The sequence below is a fragment of the Bos taurus genome, chromosome 28 (assembly GCF_002263795.3).
Source record: "Bos taurus isolate L1 Dominette 01449 registration number 42190680 breed Hereford chromosome 28, ARS-UCD2.0, whole genome shotgun sequence".
NCBI classification, from domain to species: Eukaryota; Metazoa; Chordata; class Mammalia; order Artiodactyla; family Bovidae; genus Bos; species Bos taurus.
This window is the reverse complement of record NC_037355.1, coordinates 20,498,222-20,518,279: the sequence shown is the minus strand read 5'-3', so window position 1 is coordinate 20,518,279 and position 20,058 is coordinate 20,498,222.

Genomic DNA, 20,058 nt, shown 5'->3' with positions numbered 1-20,058 from the left:
TTCATGTATTAGTAAAGTACTCATAAAGTAGAGTTTGTAGGAGTTGCAGTATTTTATTCCTTATATCAGTTACTTTCTTTTATTCTTAAATAAGTCCAACTATTGGTTTGTAAATTTTATTAATTTTAACAAAACCCTGACACTGCTTTCATTGACTCTTCTCTACTATTTGTCTATGTTGTGATTAACTAAATTCATTTCTAAAAGAGAATATATACTGTATGAATTTTAATATCTTGATAACTATTGACACATTTTTATAGCTGAATATATAGTTTACCTTTGTGAATGTTTATGAGCACTTGAAATACGCATTGTGCAGTTGGTTATGTGTAGTGATAAAGGGGCTTCCCCTGTGGTTCAGATGGTAAAAAAATTTGCCTGCAATGCAGGAGATACAGGTTCAATCCCTGGATCGGGATGATTCCTTGGAGAAGGAGATGGCAACCCAGTCCAGCATTCTTGCCTGGGAAATCCCATGAACAGAGGAGCCTTGTGGGCTACAGTCCATGGGATCACAAGATTTGGATATGACTTAGTGACTAAACCACCTCCACCATCAGTGATAAAGACAGTTAGCTCTAGTGTTCTAGTTAATGATAGCATTGTCCAAATTATTATTTTTATTTAATGTGTATTTATTTTATTAATTACTGAAATATATGTGCTGAAATCTCTATAAATGTGAAGCTATCTACTTCTAAGTCTCTTAATGTTTGCTTTGTGTATATTAAGTTCTATTATGTGCATATGAGTTTCCCCAGTGGCTCAGATGGTAAAGAATCTGCCTGCAATGAAGGAGACCCAGGTTCCATCCTTCAGTCAGGAAGATCACCTGGAGAAGGGAATAGCTACCCACTCCAGTATTATTGCCTGGGGCATCCCATGAACAGAAAAGCCTGGCGGGCTACCATCCTTTGGGTAGCAAAGAGTAGGACATGACTCTATTTTTTATTTAGTTACATATACTTTTAGTTTCAACATATGTTCTAAATGAATTGATCCTTCTGCTATTAATAAAATGCACCTTTCTATGTCTATATATTTACCTTAAAGTCTGTTTTTTCTCATATAAATATATCTAAGCCAGTTTTCTTCCACTTACTCTATGTATTGTGTTTTTCTGCCTTCATCTTATCAACCTGTTAAGTCTATGGGCAAAGTATTATTTTAAAACACTTTCTAATCTAGTTTGATAGTCTTGGACTTTTAATTAAAATGTTTATTCATTTACATTTGGTATGACTGATGTATCAGTTCAAGTTCACCAGCTTAGTATTTGTTGTATATTTATCCTGTTCTTTATTTTTCTGATATGCTTATTTTTGCTGTTCTATTCTGTATATTCTGCATTTTCTTGAATTTTTGAGTACTATTATACATGATTTTGTCTTCTGTATTGCTTTCTAAAAATTTCTCCTTGTATATGTTTTAAGATGTTCCTTATATCTTTAAGTTAAAGCTTGTGCTTCAACAGAGAAATTGCAAAAAAACTTTTTTGAAACTATGGGATATCTCTCCATGTGTTGTAGCACAGATGCCAGGTTTTCCATTTGCTGGGACATTCTTTTGCTTTCCCACAGTGTTGCTTACTTTCTCCATGTCAGGGGTCTTTTTAGTACCATTGTCATTCCCTCTGCCTTGAGCAATAGTGGCCCCAGTAGTCTAGAAATACCCCAGATGCCTAACAGTGGTTTTCCTTGGTTCACTTCTCCTATCCTCACTCCTTTGTAGTTAAAGAGCCTAGGATTTCTCAAGGTTTTTCTCTCAAGTAGTTTCTCATAAGTTCTTGAGGTCCTCTTGAGGAATTTCCTCTTAAAAAATTCTTGAGGAAATTCTATCAGTTCTTGAGGTCCAGCCTCTTCCACTCAGAAAAATTATTTTTAAGATATCCATAAATTACATATGTAATTGTTTTTACATTTTACTTGTTGACTAGTATTCAGCTGTGCAGAAACACCAAAATGTGTTTATATATTCTTCTGTTGCTGGAAATTTGGCTTGTCTCCAGTTTTTGACTACCATAAATAAATCTCTGGACATTTGTATACATATCTCTTATATCTTTATGGAGACATGTTGTCATTTTCTCTAATGAATATATGTACACACACACTAGTGATGTTTAGTGATGTTGAACACCTTTTCATGTGTGTGTTTGCTTGCCATTTCCTTGGCAATGTATCTTTTAATCTTTTTATCATTATTCTCTGAATTTTATAATTACATTGGGTTTTATAAATTGTTATATACTCTGGAAAAAAGTAATTTAACAGATATATGATTGGAAAATCTTTTCTTCAAATTTGTGTCTTGTCTTTTAATTCTCTTAAAAGTTTGTTGTTACAAAGAGGAATTCTTATTTTTTATTAAGATAAATTTTTCAATTTTTTCCTTTGATTATACTTTAGTTGTCATATATAATAAATTTTAGCCTGTCAAAAAACCACAATGATTTTCTCCAATATTTTCTTTCAGGAATGTTATAGTTTAGGTTATTACATTTAGTCCATGATTATTTTGAATTAACTTGTGTATCTGGTGTGAGATATAAAGTTAATATTTTTGCATTAAAGTGAAAATGAACATCACGTCATGTCCTACTCTTTGTGACCCCACGGACTGTATAGCCCGCCAGGCTCCTCTGACCATGGAATTCTCCAGGCGAGAATACTGGAGTGGGTTGCCATTTCCTTCTCCAGAGGATCTTCCCAACCCAGAGATAGAACCCAGGTTTCCTGCATTGCAGGCAGATTCTTTACCATCTGAGCCATCAGGGAAGCCATATTTTTGCATACTAATATACAATATTCTTAGGGCTTCCCTTGTAGCTCAGCTGGTAAAGAATCTGCCTGCAATGCAGGAAACCCCAGTATGATTTCTGGGTCCGGAAGATCCACTGTAGAAGGGACAGGCTACCCAATCCAGTGTTCTTGATCACTTTACCTTTATAATAAGTCTTTCAACTCAGCTTTGTCTTTTGTGGTTTTATTCCCAAAATTATTTTGGCTATTTTGAGTCCTTTCCATATAAATTTTAAATTTCCATATAAAGTTAGAATTAGCTTCTCAATTTCTAGGGGAGAAACCCTCTAATGAAATGCTGACTGGGATTTCATTGTGTTCATAGATGTGAAGAACCGACATCTGAAAAATACTGCATATTCTTAGCCATGAATGCATTATACCACCCAGTTTCATTATTTCTTCTATAACTTCTCTTAGAAATGTTCTACAATTTTCACTGTACACATCTTTTATATTTTATAAGGTTTTTATTTGTTCAATGATTTTATTCTTTTGTAAATGGTAATATTTTCCACACTTTGTTCTTTAATTGTTCATTGTCAGCATGTAGAAATAAAATTGATTTTCATGTCTTGATTTGTGTTCTCTAACATCACTAGTGGAGAAGGAAATGGCAACCCTCTCCAGTATTCTTGCCTGGAGAATCCTATGGACAGAGGAGCCTGGTGGGCTACAGTCCATGGGGTCGCAAGAGTCAGACATGACTGAAGCGACTTAGCAGTAGCAGCAGCAGCACATCACTAGATTTACTGATTATTTCTTATAACTTTTTGTAGATTCTATAGAGCCTTCTAAACACAATAATGTTGTAGTAAATTTTATTTTTACTTCTTCTTTTCAAGTTCAGTGGTTTTTATTGCTTTTTCTTTATTGGTTTAGTTAGGACCTTCTGTGCTGTGATACATGGAAGTAGTGAGAGTACACACTTTTGCCTGGTGCTGGACTTTAAGGAGAGGAATTCAGATATTCATCTCTAAGGGTGATATTAGCAATAAGTTTTTCATAATTGCTTTATGTCATGTTGAGGAAATTCTCTTTCACCCACAGTTTGCTAAAAGTTTTTTTTTTTTAATCATGAAATGACATTATCACAGGATTTTTTAGGCACATACTAAGGAAATCATGTGTCTTTTCCTTCTTCAGTCTATTGATGTTATAAATTACTACCTTGATCAATTTTCAGATGTTGAATCAACCTTTTATTCCTGGAACAAACCCTACTTTGTCATTAGATGTCATATTTTTAGATGCTTTTGGATTCCATTTGTTATTATTGTTGAGAAATTTTGCATCTATTCAAGGTGTATATGATCTGTTGTTTACCTTTCTCTCAATGTCTTTTTCTGGTTTTAATATTAGGTTAATTGTGGCTACATTAAAAGTGTAGGGGAGTGTTTCGTGTTCCTTTCACTTCAGCATTGTCTACTCAGTTGTGTACAATTAGAATTGATTCATCTTAAGGAATGGTTGGTAGTATTGGTCAATGAAGTTGTTCTGAAGATTTTATAGTTAAAGGTTTTACTTAGAAAGTCTATTTCTTTCCAGTTTATACATTATTCTGGATGCTTTTAAGATTTTAATTCATTTTAAGAATTTTTTCACTCATTACAAGAAATGTTTTTATGATGTTCTTGTGTGATTTCTTTCATATGTCTTATACTTGGAGTTTATCAAATTGCTTCAATACATAATGTTTATTGTTTTCATCAAATTTGAAAAGCTTTATTAATACAAAGATTACTTCTCTCTCTACTCCTGCTGTTTCCTCATATAAGGACTTCAGTAACTCAAACTTTATGTCGCTTGCAAAATTTATCCCATAGTACACTAATGAGCTGTTCATTTTGAAGTCTCTGTTTCATATTTGGAAAGTTTACTTAGCTATGTTTTCTGACATCAAGGAACTCTGAGAGATTGTGCTATTCTTCTTCACTAAGATGATGAAGATAAAGAACTTAGTGATTTGAGTTCCTAACTGCTTCAATCTCTTCAAGAGTGAATGACTATACATTTATTTTTGCTAGGCCCAGTACTATTAATTTATTTAAATTTAAGGTATTATGAAAAAGGTTATCATAGGAAGAACCCATTCATTCAACAATTATTTACTGAATATTTATTGTGTGTGAAACCTTTAGGACAGGTAATTTGTGATAGACAATAAATATATAATGCATCATCCTTGCTTTTTAGGAACTTATATTTTAAAGGGGAAGATTAATATATGTTTCAGAAGAATAAATAGTACAGAATGCTAACATGTCTCTTTGGTATATGGGACAGGGTAAGATTTCCCAGCTCTTTGGTATATGTATCTTGTATAATGCATAGAATTGTTAAGTGAGTGCATTTTGCTCCATGGATTAGATTAGATTATATAGGGCTTCCCTGGTAGCTCAGAGGTTAAAGCGTCTGCCTGCAATGCAGGAGACCTGGGTTCCATCCCTGGGTCCAGAAGATCCCCTGGAGAAGGAAATGGCAACCCACTCGAGTATTCTTGCCTGGAGAATCCCATGGATGGAGGAGCCTGGTGGGCTGCCGTCCATGGGGTCGCAAAGAGTTGGACACGACTGAGCGACTTAACTTACTATAGCACAATTTAAGATGAGGTAATTAGCCATGTAGACTTGATGTAATCACATGAACCCTTCAAAAGCAGATCGTTTCAGATAAGTCAGAGGTCAGAGATATTAGAAGAGTGTGATGGATGTAACATGGAGGAGATTGCTTTTGCTGAGATAAAAGGGGCTGTGGGATGAGAACGTGAGTGTAGCCTCTAGGATCTGAGAGTGTTCCTGGCTAACAGCCAGCAAGAAGATGAGGATTTGGGTACTAAATTGCTGGGAACTAAACTCTAGCAATAACAGAATGAACTTGGAAGTGGACCCTGAACTCCAGGCAACACCTGGACTGCAGCCTAAGCAGGGAACTCAGCCACACAGTACTGGACTCCTGACTTACAGAACTGTGACTTATGTGTGGGTGTTGTTTTGAGCTGCCAAAGTTGTGGTCATTTGTTATTCAGTAATAGGAAACTGTACAAGCAGTATATAGCGAATGCCATATGAAACTAAAACAACAACTGTACAATAGAGAGAGATTACATTTGGCTGGAGATAGTCAGAGAAGGCTTTACAGTATATATGAAAATGAGTGTATTTTGAGATTGGCAGGGGATTAGGAAACGAAAATAAAATCTAAGCAAAAGGACTACCATAGTAACAGAGTCAGAAAAATGAAAATACATTTTTGTTAGTTAGAGCAGACTTTTTTTCCACAAAATTTAAAAATGAGAAGACTTGGAATTAAGTTTCTCAATGTCATCCAGGGCCAGTTTTGTTAAAATCACTAAAAATATTTGCTGAAGTATAAATTCCCATGATCTTTACCAGACCAATTTAATGAGAATCTCTGATTCTGAGTTTTTTTTTTAAAATCTCTCAAGGTAATTCTTACACCTACTAAAATTTGTTTTAGATCAATAACAAAAACTATCAGAGTGAAAATTTGGGAGAGGACCTTTTTGTTTGTCCAGACTTTCCTTGATTTCTTTTCCTCTTTTTATTTAAATGTAAAATTGATGTGGTCAAAAAGGTATTGTAAAAATTTTGAAGTTTGTAGTTAAGACAATTGGAAGAGGAAGACAATGAACAGGTGAAAATTATAGCCTTCTGTAATAGTAAAATTAAACTAATACAGTCTAAATGTAGTAGCAGTAGAAATGGAAAGAGTGAGATGCCTGTCAGCAAAATGTAAAAGAAATATAAATAAGATTTGATGGCTAATTTAATGTTTGCCTACTTTCTGAGAAGACAAAGTGAAGGAGGAAAAGCAAAATTCCTCAAGGATTTTTGTGCAGTTCAAGTTAGACTGTGGAGGAATAAGTGGGTGAGGATTTGTATTTGGTAAATAAGTTTTGTGGCAAGACTGGGATGCAAATTGATTTTTGCTGTTTTAGAAATGATAACTGAATTGACTGTCTTTTACTTAGTTCTTATTTTTGAGAGAATGCTCAGTCGGTAAATAATATGCCTGCAGTGCAGGAGACCTGGGTTCAATCCCTGGGTTGGGAAGATCCCCTGGAGAAGGAAATGGCAACCCACTCCAGTATCCTTGCCTGGAAAATCTCATGGACAGAGCAGCCTGGTGGGCTGCAGTCCACGGGGTCGCAGAGTCGGGCACAACTGAGCAACTAACACTAACACTAACTGATCTTAGAAATGCTAATTCTGTGTTTCCATTGTATGTATGTATGTGTGTGTGTGTTCATTGCCCCAGTAAGTATCCAAATTATTATTCATTATTTTCTTAGTGTTTACTTCAGAGTTGTAACTCACACTATAAATGTTGATTACATGACAAAAACACATATATGACAGGAATTATATGCGCATCAGTAATCATTTTCACATTAAGTTGTTTGAAAGAAATCTTTCTTAGCTTAAGGTCAATAATTAATCAATACTGTTTTACGTTGATAGAGTCCTAATGATAAAGTCTATATTTTAATTGCTTTAGTTAGGTAAATGGGAGGATAGATGAGAATTGTGAAAAAAATTGAAGATACTCATTTGACATACTAATGTGTCATGTGCTATCACATGAATTAACCAAGATTTCATTATAATACATTTGTGCTTTTTAGTGTAATTTTCTAAATGATGAAAGTGAAAGTGTTGATCGCCCAGTCATGTCCGACTCTTTGTGACTCCACTGACTGTAGCCCGCCAGGCTCCTCTGTCCATGGGATTTCCCAGGCAAGAATACTGGAGTGAGTCGCCTGCCCTTCTTCAGGGGATCTCCCTGATCCAGAGATCAAATCCAGGTCTCCTGCACTGCAGGCAGATTCCTTACCATCTGAGCCACCAAGGAAGCCCTATTTTCTAAATGATAATACTATATCTTTAAGGTTCTCCTTCCTCATTCTGGTTAATAAATATATTTCATAATTCAAGCCCTTGCTGCTCAGCCACCACTGTGCTTTAATCTACATTATAAATCCCAGGAAACTGATCTAAACAAAGAGCTATACTTGCTTTTAAATGAGATGTGTGCATCAGCTGTTTATGGCAGATATACAGTTTCTATATGAGAATTTAAAAAAAGGAAGGTAGGGAAGGAAGGCGTGAAGGTAGAATAGGAATGGGAAAAACAAAGAAAAAAAAAGTGATTTCCCATGGGCAGGCTACTGCAGAAAGTATTTGTGAACCAGGTAAGAGGTCATGATGGCAACTACTAGCCTAGTGCTGGAGATTCATTCTCTCTGTTTATAAGGCTAAGGGCATGATCAGTAGCTAGGTAGTACAGAAGAAGCCTGTTTCTGTAAAATGCAAGAGCAAATTGTTTCAGGGGAGCATTTGCAGTGACATCAAATTGCCCTCCTAGTTAAATTTCTGTATCATTCAAGTATATACCTCTGTATCTTTTTGAATCAATTTTAATATTAATAGTGTCTATGCAGAGCTCCATGGAGATAGTAATTAACAACACAATAAAGTGATGAATTCCAAAGTTCACACACATGCAAAATCTGGACTTACTGTACTTAACACTGAGGATATTCTATAAACCACTCTTTTACAAATCTCTAAGGTTACTGATCTCTGGTTTCTCTGCCTTTTCTAAAACCAGCTTGAACATTTTGGAAGTTCATGGTTCACGTATTGCTGAAGCCTGGCTTAGAGAATTTTGAGTATTACTTTACTAGCATATGAGACGAGTGCAATTGTGCAGTAGTTGAGCATTCTTTGGCATTGCCTTTCTTTGGGATTGGAATGAAAACTGACCTTTGCCAGTCCTGTGGCCACTGCTGGGTTTTCCAAATGTGCTGGCATATTGAGTGTAGCACTTTCACAGCATCATCTTTCAGGATTTGAAATAGCTCAACTGGAATTCCATCACTTCTACTAGCTTTGTTCGTCGTGATGCTTTCTAAGGCCCACTTGACTTCACATTCCAGGATGTCTGGCTCTAGGTGAGTGATCACATCACTGTGATTATCTGGGTCATGAAGACCTTTTTTATACAGTTCTTCTGTGTATTCTTGCCACCTCTTCTTAATATCTTCTGCTTCTGTTAGGTCCATACCATTTCTGTCCTTTATTGAGCCCATCTTTGCATGAAATGTTCCTTTGGTATTTCTAATTTTCTTGTAGAGATCTCTAGTCTTTCCCATTCTGTTGTTTTCCTCTATTTCTTTGCATTGATCGCTGAGGAAGGCTTTCTTATCTCTCCTTGCCCTTCTTTGGAACTCTGCATTCAGATGCGTATATCTTTCCTTTTCTCCTTTGCTTTTCACTTCTCTTCTTTTCACAGCTATTTGTAAGGCCTCCCCAGACAGCCATTTTGCTTTTTTGCATTTCTTTTCCATGGGGATGGTCTTGATCCCTGTCTCCTGTACAATGTCACAAACCTCCTTCCATAGTTCATCAAGCACTCTATCAGATCTAGTCCTTTAAATCTATTTCTTACTTCCACTGTATAATCATAAGGGTTTTAGAAAAGGCAGAGGAACCAGAGATCAAATTGCTGACATCTGCTGGATCATGGAAAAAGCAAGAGAGTTCCAGAAAGACATCTATTTCTGCTTTATTAACTATGCCAAAGCCTTTGACTCTGTGGATCACAATAAACTGTGGAAAATTCTGAAAGAGATGGGAATACCAGACCACCTGACCTGCCTCTTGAGAAACCTATATACACATCAGGAAGCAACAGTTAGAAGTGGACATGGAACAACAGACTGGTTCCAAATAGGAAAAGGAGTACATCAAGGCTGTATATCATCACCCTACTTATTTAATTTGTATGCAGAGTACATCATGAGAATGCTGGGCTGGAAGAATCAAAAGCTGGAATCAAGATTGCTGGGAGAAATATCAATAACCTCAGATATGCAGATGACACCACCCTTATGGCAGAAAGTGAAGAGGAACTAAAAAGCCTCTTGATGAAAATGAAAGTCGAGAGTGAAAAAGTTGGCTTAAAGCTCAACATTCAGAAGATGAAGATCATCGCATCTGGTCCCATCAGTTCATGGGAAATAGATGAGGAAACAGTGGAAACAGTGTCAGATTTTATTTTTCTGGGCTCCAAAATCACTGCAGATGGTGATTGCTGCCATGAAATTAAAAGACGCTTACTCCTTAGAAGGAAAGTTATGACTAACCTAGATAGCATATTCAAAAGCAGAGACGTTACTTTACCAACAAAGGTCCATCTAGTCAAGGCTATGGTTTTTCCAGTGGTCATGTATATGGATATGAGAGTTGGACTGTGAAGAAAGCTGAGCGCCAAAGAATTGATGCTTTTGAACTGTGATGTTGGAGAAGACTCTTGAGAGTCCCTTGGACTGCAAGGAGATCCAACCAGTCCATCCTAAAGGAGATCAGTCCTGGGTGTTCATTGGAAGGACTGATGCTGAAGCTGAAACTCCAATACTTTGACCACCTCATGAGAAGAGTTAACTCATTGGAAAAGACCCTGATGCTGGGAGGGATTGGGGGCAGGAGGAGAAGGGGTCGACAGAGGATGAGATGGCTGGATGGCATCACCGATCAATGGACATGAGTTTGAGTGAACTCCACGAGTTGGTGATGGACAGGGAGGCCTGGCATGCTGCAATTCATGGGGTCGCAAACAGTCAGACACGACTGAGCCACTGAACTAAACTGAAGTTTACTTAGTTACTTCTGTGATAACATATTGTTTATTTTATTCTTGAACACTGTATCAAAACCTGTCATTTTTATAAAAATCCTTTTCATAGCCCCTTATCAAAACCATTCTCATGTTTTCTTATTTTTTTATGTAAATCTTTCTCCTTGATCTTGGTTACCATTATTCTTTACCTAGACTTCTCTCATAACTTCCAACACATACACTCTGATTTCCTGCTACCATTTTTCTATACCACAGAGTATATTCTTTGAAACAAAAGTCAAAGCGTATCTCTCCTCTATTTCTGACTTTTTAATAATTTTCATTGCTCTTGAGATGAAAACAAAAAACATTGTATTTTCTTATGTTCTTCTATGCTAGTCATATCCCTGTTCATGTGTTTATAGTACTCCCTGTCTTTGAGTCTTATCACAATTTTTAATTACACATTTACTTGTCTGATTATTTGATTTTGACTGTTCATCAGCTCTACAGTATATTCCATGAAGATGAAAAGAATACCTGCTTTTCTCAGTGTTTAAATAGCAGCACATAGTAAAATGACAGATGAATAGATGAGTAATTAATTCTGGTCATGGGTTTCTTTTCAATAATGTAAACAAGATTTGAGTTAATAAAATAAAAATTATATGATTTTAAATCAAGGATAAATATGTATGTATAGATATAGATGCTATATTTTTGTCCTACATTTTAGTTCTTTTTGCATCTTTACCTATCAATCAAGTAATTCTTTGTGTACTTCCTCATTCCAAAATGAAATAGCTACATTTTTGTTCTAAAAGTTTCTAACTTGTACCATATAGTTCACCGGATTTATTCAACTTTCTATAAGAAATGTGAGGCCATGAATTTTTCATTTTTTTGATGTAGCCTTAATACACTTGGGAGTAAATGTTCTGCAAAAAGATGAAGAAGAAAATGTAATTATGGAAATAGAAAAAATGAAAGAAAGAATCTACATCAGAAATGGTGGTCCCTGTTTCATTTCCTAGGAATATAGATGGTTGCAGCATTTAGGCAACCCAGAGCTAGACTGGAACAACTGTTTCTATTTTGCAGATGAAATTTTAGAGTAAGGGGAATGCTTTAGAGTAAGGGAAATTTTAGAGTAAGGGGCATGCTTTAGAGTAAGGGAAATTTTAGAGTAAGGGGCATGCTTTAGAGTAAGGGAAATTTTAGAGTAAGGGGCATGCTTTAGAGTAAGGGAAATTTTAGAGTAAGGGGCATGCTTTAGAGTAAGGGAAATTTTAGAGTAAGGGGCATGTTTACAGAGGGACCTAGTGCAGAAACTAACTTCCAGGCTGAATGCTTTTTTCACTCTACCAATTTAACAACCTGAATAAAGTCTGTGACAACACAAAAATAACAAAGACCTAATCTATTTATGAATTCCTCTATGGTAAAAAACAATAATGAATTCCTGAGGATTTGCCAACTTTATACCTCATCATTGGAAAGGGCTTGGTTTAGTGAGTTATAACCATATCCAGGCTCCTCTGTCCATGGAATTCCCAGGCAAGAGTACTGAAGTGGGTTGCCATTTCCTCTCCAGAGTATCTTCCAACCCAGGGATCAAACCTGCGTCTCCCACATTGCAGGCAGATTCTTTTACCATCTGAGCCACCAGGGAAGCAATATTATTTAATAGGAATCAATAATAGATAGAGTAGTAGTAGTATTAACAATAATAATTAGTTCATAATGAAGAGTTAATCATAGTATGTAGTTTCTTATGTGCTTTTAAGTAAGCCATTATATATTCATTGAACTTCATCTTTCTTTTCAAACACATGGGGCTAATTAAACATACAGAAGCTAATATTCTGTTCACTACTAATCTGATTTTTAAAAAACCTGAGGCATTCTCACCATACTATAAAGAGATGAAATGAGAATGGTTTGGTTAGAAATTAGCAGTGCCCTTCATGATTTGCTTTTAAATAAAGATTAAAGAAGAAGATGAACACACAATCTTCTCACTAAGACTGTTACAATTAGCAAGAAGTTATGCTCATGAGATGAGGGGAGGAATGTCAAGTCACTTCTCATTTAGGCACAAAACTTGACTTCAGCAATCAGATAAATTACTGCTCCTGGAAGAATGCTCTTCTATGGGGTTCAGGGCCATAATTCTAGATACACACTAGAAATTAAATATTTTCAGTTTTTCACATACATTCCTATTAGGGTGGAGACACAGCAAATAAGCCAAAAATACTAACAAGACTTTATAAAAACAAAAACTGGTCTGTGATACGTTGGGTTTTACGTGTTTTCAGCCACTAACATCTTTAGCTGGTTAAAATAAATTGGTGCCCAAGTATTCAAGGATACTTGGATAATGTAATACTTAAAACACAAATAAGATTACATGAGAGAAAGTCAGTAAAAGCAGCCAAATAATCAATCACTATAGAATACAGCTAAGTGTTAGCTGCCCAAATCAGCTTTAATTATTTTATTCTTTTAGTCAAAATGTAAGTTTATGTAATTAACTTTATTGAGATATGTTCTGAACTCTTAATAGTCTATGTACCTAGGTACTGAGATAATTATTTCTGGGGATTAAAATCTGCATTTTCTTTATTTGAATTAAATATGTCCAGAAAGATTGCTTTGCTATAGGTTATTTCTCTAGTAAAGTATTGTTTTCTAATGGGATATCCGTAGATATTTGTATTCTTACTACACTAGGAATTGCCCAGACTGTAGGCTCTGTTGAATATCAAGAAAAATATGAATAAGAACAAGGTAGTTTTGACCACACATATGTGCATTTAATATGGAAAATAATGAGCATGATTCAGTAAGTTCCACCACTCAGTCATGTCTGATTCTTTGCGACCCCATGTACTGCAGCACGCCAGGCTTCCCTGTCCATCACCAACTCTTGGAGTTTTCTCAAATTCATCTCCATTGAGTCAGAGATGCCATCCAACCATCTTATCCTCTGTCGTCCCCTTCTCCTCCCGCCTTCAATCTTTCCCAGCATCAGGGTCTTTTCCAGTGAGTCAGTTCCTCACATCAGGTGACAAAAGCATTGGAGCTTCAGCTTCAGCATCAGTCCTTCCAATGAATATTCATCTGATTTCCTTTAGGACTGACTGGTTGGATCTCCTTGCAGGCCAAGGGACACTCAAGAGTCTTCTCCAACACTAAAGTTCAAAAGCATCAATTCTTCAGTGCTCAGTTTTCTTTACAGTCCAACTCTCACATCCATACATGACTACTGAAAAAACCATTGCTTTGACTAGACAGAACTTTGTTGGCAAAGTAATGTCTCTGCTTTTTAATATGCTTTCTAGGTTGGTCATAGCTTTTCTTTTAAGGGGCAAGCATCTTCTAATTTCATGGCTGCAATCACCATCTGCAGTGATTTTAGAGCCCAAGAATATAAAGTCTGTCACTGTTTCCATTGTTCCCATCTATTTGCCATGAAGTGATGGGACCAGATGCCATGATCTTAATTTTTGAATGTTGAATTTTAAGCCAACTTTTTCACTCTCCTCATTCACTTTCATCAAGAGGCTCTTCAGTTCCTCTAAGCTTTCTGCCATAAGTGTGGTGTCATCTACATATCTGAGGTTGTTGATATTTCTCCTGGCAATCTTGATTCCAGCTTGTGTTTCATCCAGCCTGGCATTTTGCATGATGTACTCTGCATATAAGTTAAATAACCAGGGTGACAGTAATACAGCCTTGTTGTACTCCTTTCCCAGTTTGGAACCAGTCCTTTGTTCCATATACGGTTCTAACTGTTGCTTCTTAACCTGCATACAGATTTCTCAGGAGCCAGGTAAGGTGGTCTGGTAGGAACATTATTAAGAATGTCTATTGAAATTTAAGATGAAAACGCCTTTAGTACTTTTAAAAACATCCTTTAATAATGTGAGTTATCATTTCCACATCATTTTAGCTGTTGGCATAAAATATATTTGGATTTGGAAGATTAGGATATTGAGTTAGCCGGGATGCAATGAAGTTTTCTATCCTATGAACAAACTTCTCTGAAGACCTTCTGAAATTCCATCTTGATTGCCTCCGGAGAGAAAGGCTTTTTTCATTATATCTCACCAATACCTTATTATCTGTCCTAAATATTTCATGTGTGAGCAAATGTGAAACATACTTTTTAAGGTTTCTAGCTTAAGAAAGAACACCAGGAAGCAAAGAAAAACAAACAAATGAAAATAAATTCCTAAGATCTATAAACAAAGCCTTGACTAGGTTAACAAGGTAGAATGTAAAATGGAATACAGAAAAGGCAGCTAAGGAATCTGTTAATGTAGATTTAGCATCTAGCCTTAGCTGTTTGGCTTCCCTGGTAGCTCAGCTGGTAAAGAATGTGCCTGTAAAGCAGGAGACCCTGGTTCAATTCCTGGGTCAAGAGAATGCTCTGGAGAAGGGATAGGCTACCACTCCAGTATTATTTGGCTTCCCTGGTGGCTCAGATGGTAATGAATACACCTGCAATGCAGGAGACCTGGGTTCAATTTCTGTGGTTTAAGATCCTCTCGAGAAGGGAATGGCTACCCACTCTAGTACTCTGGCCTGGAGAATTCCATGGACAGAGGAGCCAAGTGGGCTACAGTCCATGGGGTCCCAAAGAGTCAGACATGACTGAGTGACTTTCATTTCTGTTTTCTATTTCTCAACTGTTTAGTTGCCTGTCCTTCACAGAGCAAATAAACAACTCTTGTATATGTACTCTTCTATGAGCTTATGCTAGGAACTTCACTGAATTACTTAAAACAGACTCTAAAGTACATATGTCATAAGCATGCAAAGACTTAATTGATGATTTTGGGGTTAATGAGATTTATATAAAATCAAGTCTGAGAAAATAAGAGCAACTTTCCTAAATATTAATGGATTAACTTAACATCTTTGATATGTTTACAAATACTAACTTTTATTGAATACTTATTAGCATAGACTACATAAATCCCCCCATTAATACTCACCATAAGATTACATGGTCATACATAATTTTTTTCCACTTTATAATAAGGAAACTGTATAGATGACAAAATTGTCTGGTGGGTCTGGCTGTACTTGCCGCATCATATAAACACTCTGCATATTGGCTGGAACTGTGAATATGATAAATTTTACCCCTGTGATTTGTTATATTATATGCAAACTGACTTTGTGAAAGGAAGATTAACTTCCTTCAACTATTGCTTTTATGGAAAAGGTTCTGTTCTAGTTACTTCGTAAGAATTTAGATGATTTTACCTCTATTCATGAAGAACCTAACAGGTGTTGGACATTGCCATATATAGAATAGGGTGAATACAAAAGGCTATTAACTACAGAGCTATGGATTTCAGTGGATTGTGACACTTAAGGCAAGTTAATACTCTAAAGTGTTGAGTCTCTCCAGGAAGCCCCAAATCACTTTCTTAATAGCTCAGTTTTTCCTTTCTGAACTTTGTTGTCCTTTCCTTTCCAGAAATTTCACAATTAGAGTAGAAATGTGTTAATGATTAAGTCTTTTGGTCTGATTGCTGCTTTTTACATCTTTTGATGGAGTATTATTCAATGATGGTTCAGTTCAGTTCAGTGCCTCAGTTGTGTCCAACTCTTTGTGACCCCATGGACTGCAGCATGCAAGGCTTCCTTGTCCATCACCAACTCCCAGAGTCTACTCAAACTCATGTCCATCGTGTCAGTGATGCCATCCAACCATCTCATCCTCTGTCATCCCTTTTTCTTCCTGCCCCCAATCCCTCCCAGCATCAGAGTCTTTTCCAGTGAGTCAGTTCTTCGCATCAGGTGGCCAAAGTACTGGAGTTTCAGCTTCAGCATCAGTCCTTACAGTATACAGAATACAGAATATTCAGGACTGATTTCCTCTAGGATGGAAATGGTTGGATCTCCTTGAGTCCAAGGAACACTCAAGAGTCTTCTCCAACACCACAGTTCAAAAGCATCAATTCTTCAGTGCTTAGCTTTCTTTATGGTCCAACTCTCACATCCATACATGACTGCTGGAAAAACTATAGCTTTGACTAGACGGACCTTTGTTGGCAAAGTAATGTCTCTGCTTTTTAATATGCTGCCTAGGTTGGTCATAGCTTTTCTTCCAAGGAACAAGGGTCTTTTGATTTCATGGCTGCAGTCACCATCTGCAGTGATTTTGGAGCCCAACAAAATAAAGTTTGTCAAGTGTTTCCATTGTTTCCCCATCTATTTGCCATGAAGTGATGGTACCAGATGCCATGATCTTAGTTTTCTGAATGTTGATGGTAAATAAGAATTATTTTCTAGAAAGCTGTACCAATATCAGTTTTAGATAGGACATAACATGAAATTACTTCATGAAATACACTCTTGCTCTATATTCTCCTGACGCCACTCCCAACAGAAAGTTTCCAGTCTACTCACTGTTTCTTGGTTGATGAGTCATTCATCCTTTAATTTGCTGATTGTCTTCCTTAGCGATTTTGGGGGACATTTTCCTCAGTCTAAAACATTCTACAGACTTTTTGTGATATCCTGTAGGTCACTGATCACATGATTTAATTATGCTTAAGTGGACAGTCCAGAGAAACATGTGCTTTATTCATTTTTGATAGAAGATTGATTTTCAAGGGGCATTTGATGTTTAAATGATTGATGAAATTATTGGAGAAGAATTGGTAATTCACATGACCACATGGATGTGAGAAATCTAAAGAGGACAAAATATTTGTATACCTATAAATGTTTCCTGTCAAAAGATGTGTGCGCTAGTCACTCAGTCATGTCTGACTCTTTACCACTCCATGACTGTAGCCCACCAAGCTTCTCTGCCCATGGGATTCCCCAGGCAAGCATACTGGAGTGGGTTGCCATTCCCACTTCCCAAACCAGGGATCTTCCCAAACCAGGGATCAAACCCAGCTCTCCTGCACTGCAGGCAGATTCTTTATCACTCCTGCCACCTGGGAAGCCCTGTCGAAAGATGAAGAGAACAAAATAAAATAGATGATAATAATTAAGAACATTCAAATTTTTACTCTATAAAAGGGAGAAATAGCCTGGCTTCCAAGTAGGGAGGTTCATGAACATAATGACAATATTAAAAAGAAGGATTCTTTTTATATCTTCTTTGCACAAGATCATGACGAAGAAAAATCTGTGTAATTAAAATATAATAAAAGCCTTGCCAACTGTCTATTGTAAGAAATAGGTTAAATAATAGTTGGAATATTTAAGCATATGCAAATTTAAAACACAAGCTAATCATAGGAGGAACACCATTTGTAGTTGCTTTTGAAAGACTATGCAGGATGAAGGAGCTACTAAAAACTTAAAGGGTGTGTCATTGAGTCCATAAAAGGTGTAAATGGAGGAAAATTATTTTTCTGCAAGTGATAATAAAATATAATTTATGAAAAGGGGCATTTAGAAATATAAGGCAAAACAAAACATTGTATAGGATTATTTAAAGAGTATACTAATTTTCTAGGTAAATCAAGTCTCAATTATTTTTAATTTTATTTATACTCAGGACACAATTTGTCTCATGATGTACTTGATAAATGAATCAAATTACAATGGGATTATCATATTGTCATAACAACGACTATGTGAATCACCTCTTTAATTTTCTAATTATTTAGCTCTTAGGTAAATTATTTAAAATATTTTAGTTTCCTGTGTTTATTTAAAAATTGTTTTCAACATTAAAAGACTACTATTGGAAAATTAATATCTTTGACACTTAGACCTTAGACAGTGACCCAGATGTGGTTTAGGACTTGAGTATTATTAAAATCCATTCTAGTCTACAGCAACTATACTCTTAAATTTTGAACCACAGTATGGATGCAACTGTTCTGCAGTTCTTATTACCTTTTGTTGTCTTTCTGAAGTCTTTTAGTATCATATCTATAACAATATTCAACTGAATTTGACAAATAAGTATAAAGATTTCAGCATTATAATAGAGAAAAAAGATGACTGTATATCCAACAAGAAAGAATTGAGATAATAAACTATATTGTAGTCAACTAAAGTCTGCAATAATTAAAAATAATTTTATAGGAAACTTGGAAATATATTAATAACCTATTGCTATAAGAAAAGAAGCATATTGTCAGGGAACGTTTAATTTTAAGGAATCCTATATGTTGTTTTCTGTTTCTCAAGGGCCTTCTGTTCCTTCTCAGTTTCTGGAAAACAGGAACAAGCAGAGCTGCACGCAGTTCTCAGGACTGAGGTCATGAGACAGAATGCATACATGGATTCCTTTCAATAACCTTTTACTCTTCTGTAAAACTAGTCATGTTCCTATTTCCAATACATGGATTGTCTTCTGGCCCTGTGACAATTGTTATTCCCCTAGTTACTGTTGTTATGGCCCCATGCGGATTATTATTCCCTTGGTTACTGTTGTTATGCATTTGGTTTCGGTGTTTCTACTCAACTTTATTTTTCTGCCTAAAGCTTCCTTGTATAACAATATATAAGCACACGCCACCATGATTAAAGCACCCTTATTCCACTAGAGACTTGGGTCCCCCGCATCCTTTTCTTTGCCTTCTTTTCATCGACTCCTGTCTCCAGGTTCCAGTCTGTCAAGAAGACCAAAACAGCATATCACAATACAGACCACTGTATGTGCATATATAATTATAATTATGTATATGTTCTATTAAAGGCAATTCAAAAAAATCCAAGAAAGGCACATAAAAATGTTATAAAATCAATTTACAAGGTTAAAGAAATACATAGTAAAAGGAAATATGAAAGATTTTAGATAAAAAGTTGACTTTCATTTTGCATCTATTGTGATTAAGTCTATTTTAAATTCCTTTACCTTTTGATTCCAAATTTCCTAAGGTCTCTAAATAATTCATTCATTTTGAAAGTAAAATATGAGATAAATTTCTTGGAAATTATTAGTTTTCTACATAAAAAAGTATCTCATTTATTAAGGGAAGATGGGACCTTTATACAGGTCAAGAAGCAGCAGTTAGAACCAGACATGAACAACAGACTAGTTTAAAATTGGAAAAGGTGTGCATCAAGGCTGTATATTGTCACTCTGCTTATTTAACTTACCTGCAGAGTACATCATACAAAATGTCAGGCTGGATGAAGCACAAATTGGAATCAAGATTGCCAGGAGAGAGATCAATAACCTCAGATATGCAAATGACACCACCCTTATGGCAGAAAGTGAAGACGAACTGAAGAGCCTCTTGATGAAGGTGAAAGAGGAGAGTGAACAAGTTGGCTAAAAACTCAACATTCAAAAAATTAAGACCATGGCATCTGGTCCCATCACTTCATGGCAAATAGATGGGGAAACAATGGAAACACTGACAGACTTTATTTTCTTGGGCTCCAAAATCACTGCAGATGGTGATTGCAGCCATGAAATTAAAAGATGCTTGCTCCTTAGAAGAAAAGCTATGACTAACCTAGACAGTGTATTAAAAAGCAGAGACACCACTTTGCAGACAAAGGTCCATATAGTCAAAGTTATAGTTTTTCCAGTAGTCATGTTAGATGTGAGAGTTGGACCATAAAAAAGGCTGAGCACCGAAAAACTGATACTTTTGAACTGTGGTGT